The sequence below is a fragment of the Megalobrama amblycephala genome, linkage group LG12, assembly GCF_018812025.1.
Source record: "Megalobrama amblycephala isolate DHTTF-2021 linkage group LG12, ASM1881202v1, whole genome shotgun sequence".
In the NCBI taxonomy this organism is placed as follows: domain Eukaryota; kingdom Metazoa; phylum Chordata; class Actinopteri; order Cypriniformes; family Xenocyprididae; genus Megalobrama; species Megalobrama amblycephala.
In genome coordinates this window covers 6,536,423-6,541,460 of record NC_063055.1, presented here as the reverse complement: position 1 = coordinate 6,541,460, position 5,038 = coordinate 6,536,423, and the positions used below count along the sequence as shown (strand labels likewise).

The following is a 5,038-nucleotide window of genomic DNA, read 5'->3' as shown; positions in this document are numbered from 1 at the left end:
AATACTCCACAAATATGCCCCTATTTGGGGGTGAGCAAAAACATGCCTTTTACTATATTACTACGTTGCTGGCTAAAAAAAATAAATCCAAAATTGTTTGAAAAAAATAGCTGGGTGAAAACAACCCAATCCCTGGGTTTTGTCCATATTTAACCCAGCAGTTTTTAGAGTGTAGTTGAACACATAGGATAAGATGGTTATTGACCCTTTTAAACTTAGACTTAAGGGTGTTTTGCACTGCACTAACTCTGAAATGTGCCAACCACTATATGCCAGGGGTCATCAGTGTATGTAGCCTGAGACACATCATCAGTAGTGTACCTTCACACCATCAGGTTTTTCGGTCTTTTAAACACAATACAGCCTCTGCGAAGGCAGGCCCACCCTATACTCTAAAACATGCTGGGTTGAGCCTGTTGGGTCATTTTGTTACGTTATTTTTTCCATGGTTGGGTAGTTTTTGTATTACCCAACCATTGGGTTACACTAGATGCTGGTCAATCTCACTGACAGTTGAAACAATACACCCCTTCCTCACCCGCCCTCTGAGGCAGCAACCCAGCTAATGGGTTACACAGAGCGTGGGCTTTTCACATCCTTGTCAGGAGAGAGCAGATCGCAGCGCCACCAAATTGGTGCATTACAGTGGTAAAATAAAGGTTGTATACATTTTATTTAGCCTATAAAATAATTTTATTTAATGCAATGCAACATACAGGGATGAGATGTCAGTCAGCTGAATTTGTCAGTCAGCATCAGTTGTCTCGCATGATGGAAAAAGGGCTGTGACAATACATCGATTCTCGATTCGCAATACAAAGTATCTGGAGCGATTCTGATACTTTCCGATGTATCACGATTCTCTCTCGAATCGATTCTGAGGATAGTTTTTAACAATTCCAGGTCTGGTCTTTGACTTGTACTGACAGTTTCAGACAGGACTATGAGTTGTTTGCCCACATCAGACAACATTTTCCAGTTTTGGGCTCCTTCGAGATGTACAGGTCGATAAAGGAAGCCTTCCCTCTACCTTCTGCCTTTCCCAAATGCCAGAGTTGTGGTCTCAATTGCTGCAGCCAAGCATTTTAACATGTAGTTTTGTCTCCATGTGTACCTCGGCTTACCTTGCAACCGGTAAGGATGTGTCTGAGAGAAGCAGGAGATGAACATAGGGGACATGATGGATCTTCCCCCAACCACGGCTGGAGGTTATTGGGTGAAAGCAGGACATCATAGGTTGCCCTGAGCATGAAGCTGATTGTATTTGCCTCCATCTCCCACAATTCCCACCAGCTAATCCAGCTTCTCTGTTCTCTTCAAGTTTGCCCACTGTCCCTGCTGAGCTTGAGTGACTGCTTTAGCATGCCTTGCTGCCTCCTCCTGATGCTGGACTTCCAGGATTACCAGTTTTTGCCACTCTGAAGGTGTAGCCTTTTTCCACCGGAGTCTGCCCTGACACAGACCCAAACCTCCTCTTTCCTGTTCTACATGTCCCACAATGTCGGCATGCTGGAGTGATGATTTTGCCTGTCATCCTTTTTCCATCCTGATGTTAGATGTGGTCCTGCGCATCTGTATTGATCTATCTCAGGACTCTGAGAGAGTCATTTCTAGCCTTACTTTAGTGCATTTGAACTCCTCTACCAGACTTGAGATGAGCAACTTGAGAATTCTGTGTCCATACAGAAGGATTGTGGAACACCTAATCATTTCCTCACATAGGAGCTTATTCTCTCCATCTTCTCCACTTTTGTGAGGGTGATGTCAACCATGGTTAGTATTATTATTGATTATAGTATCATCAATGTTGAAAATAGTTGTGCTGCTTAATATTCTTGTGGTAACCTTTTTTTCAGGAGTCTTTGATGAACAGAAAGTTCAAACATGTCTACTTTCATGTTTCTATTGGTCTCCAGATATGACTGATCCCTCCTGTGATACTTTTTGTGATTTTTAAAAAAAAATGTTTAGTGAATCCAGTTAGTAGTCACTTGATCATTGATACAGAAAATACTCAGTGCCAAAACTGAAACCAATATTTTGAGTCCAAGGCAGGAGATGCTGTTTACAGGAAATGTAATTATAGAAATGTCTGGAAAGGTCAGATTGAAACTTATAAGAGAAGTGAAAAGTTGTTCCTGTGAAAGTCTGCTAGTAAACAATCTTGCGCTGTAGGATAAATGAACCTCTATGCTGTTCAGGGCGTGACTGTATGGCTGTGAATGGTCGTATTGATTTTTGTGCCAGTCCTTATCTGTGGTATACTAAACTTGTGACCTAAATAGGACCTAAATACTGTTTACTTTTATAAAGTAACACATTGAACTACAGCCAATAAAGTGGGCACAGCGCTGCAATTGCAAAATCATTTGACCCTTTTATGCAAATGAGTCTTGACTAGTTAATATGTCTGATGTGATATGTGTGTTTTGATATCCTCATTAACTAACTTTAACCCGCATTGTCTCAACACCTGCTTGAATATGTGAATGGTCAGCTTTCTACACTGGCACTATTTTTGTTTGTCCGGCAGGTCTGACATGTGATTTCCCAGACTTGTCCTGAGAATTAGTCATACAGAGAAATCCTCCAAGATCATCCATATACACTACAGTTCAAAAGTTTTGGGTCAGTTAGATTTTTATGTTTTTGTAAGAAGTCTCAGCATTTATTTGATTTAAAAAAAAAAAAAAAAGAAAAAACAGTAAAATTGTGAAATGTTCAGCATCATTACTCCAGTCTTCAGTGTCACAAGATCCTTTAGAAATCATTCTAATATGCTGATTTGCTGCTCAAAATCATTTTTTATAATTATCAATGATTAAAAAAAAAACAGTTGTGCTGCTTAAAGGGATAGTTCACCCAAAAATTTACTCACACTCAAGTTGAGTATAGTTCATTTACTCACACTCAAGTTGTTCCAAACCTGTATGAATTTCTTTCTTCTGCTGAAAATAAAAGAAGATATTTTAAAGAATGTTGGTAAAAAAAAAAAAATATTATTGACTTCCATAGTATTTTTTTCCATACTATGGAAGTCAATTGGGCCCATCAACTGTTTGGTTACCCATATTCTTCAATATCTTCTTATGTCTTCATTTAATATTTACTTTAATATTTTTGTGGAAATCATGACATTGTTTCAGTCTTTGATAAATAGAACAACATTTATTATGTTAAATGTCTTTACTGTCAATGCTGAATATATCCTTGCTGAATAAATGTATTAATTTCTTTCAAGAAAGAAAGAAGAGAAATATTACTGACCCTAAACTTTTGAATGGCTGTGTATGGGATTAAACATTTGTCATGGCTGAAATGTTGGATGATTAATCCAGCAATATCAACATACTCTGTACTGTTTAATCAGTGTGTATGTCAAAGTCTGAGCTGGTAAAGCTGTGGGGGTGATGGTTATGCTTGGGTTATGACTCCACGCAGCTGCTATTTCTAAGGCGCTATAAAAAAGGGCCATAACCTTTGCAATGCAGCTGCTCCTGAAGTCACGGGGTCTATTCTAAACTAAACTTAGAGAGATAGAAACGTGAAAGTGCAATCGTAGTAGTGCTCGCCCGTGCCTGGAGGCCCTGAACCAAGTTAGCTGACTCGGTTCGGCTTTAACAAAGACTTCTGCACACATGAAGAGGACTCCAATGTGCAGGCCATATGTTTTTCCATGCAGGAAAATGCATTTTCTGATATAGAACCCAGTGCATCTGCATAAATGTTAAGCCATAGTTCTGTCTGATTTATATCGCAACATAGTCAAGTCTGCTTGAAAAGGCAGTGTGGTGAACAGTTCATTTATTTGCAGTTGGTATAAATGCAATCCATCCTAAATTGTGGAAGTGAACAACTATTGATGCAATGTGGTCTTATGAGTAGAGTATTTGTATGTATTTTTACATAAAGTGTGATTCAACTACATGTAGGGTCACATAGGGGAAGATGCCCCCCTTAAGAACAATGTGGATTTACATTTAAACTGTAACATATTTACATATAAGTCTAGCAAATGCTGGGTTAAATATGGACAAACCCAGGGATTTTTTTTCAACCAATTTTGGATTTATTTTTTTAGCCAGCAATGTAGTAATATAGTAAAAGGCATGTTTTTGCTCACCCCCAAATAGGGGCAAATTTCTGGGGTATTTTAAGCTGAAACTTGACCAGACCAGAGACTTATATTACATCTTGTGAAAGAGGGCATAATAGGTGCCCTTTAACCCAACCTGCTGGGTTTGTCCATATTTAACCCAACTTGGGTTGTTTTTAACCCAGCAGTTTTTAGAGTGAGGATGATGATGCATGAGCCAATGTGTTATTATAGGAAATAAACAGAAAAATTTGCTAATTTCCCTGTTGAAAAAACAGCATGGTTAGGTATGTTTTGAAGCATGGAAGCTTTGAGCTGGTTTATGCTGGTCTTTAGCTGGTCATGAGCTGGTTTAAGCTGGTCAATTGCTGCTCCTAAGCAACTAGCTCCAGCTCAGGACCAGCTTAGGACCAGCACTTGACCAGCTTAAAGCAGCTCATGACCAGCTAAGGACCAGCATAAACCAGCTCAAACCAGCTTCCATGCTTCAAAACATACCTAACCAGCATATGCTGTTTTTTTCAACAAGGTTAGTTGTTATTGCACACTATGTAAAATATTAAAAGAGGGGTAAGATGCCCTCTACTGGGGTAAGTTGGCCCCCTACTTAGGGTAAGAAGCCCCTCCCCCTGAACAAACTTTTACAGAATGTATAAATATGGACCTGGGGGCATCTTACCCCATGCATACCCCAAATGACATACAATATTAACATTTTGACAGCTTCTAAAACTTAAACGTATGATGTTATATCAATGGCATTATGTTTTCTACAAACACAGTTTAGGCTACCCATTTACTTAATATGAAATTATAATGTTTCGTTCTGTTCTTTGACTTCTGCTGCCAACTCACTTCGAGGGATTACATAATACATTGGCCTACATGCTTTGATTTGACTGATAGTGATGCATCATACTCAAGCTTCGAAGCACGCAGCAA

General features: G+C 39.1%; 1 long non-coding RNA gene across 1 annotated transcript; it reads left to right on the top strand.

Annotated features, from left to right (window-relative positions):
- Nucleotides 1-946: 946 nt before the first annotated feature.
- Nucleotides 947-2,365, top strand: LOC125279988. The gene is made up of 2 exons (XR_007187504.1): nucleotides 947-1,773; nucleotides 1,857-2,365. It is a non-coding gene; the product is annotated as an uncharacterized LOC125279988 (long non-coding RNA).
- Nucleotides 2,366-5,038: the final 2,673 nt, after the last annotated feature.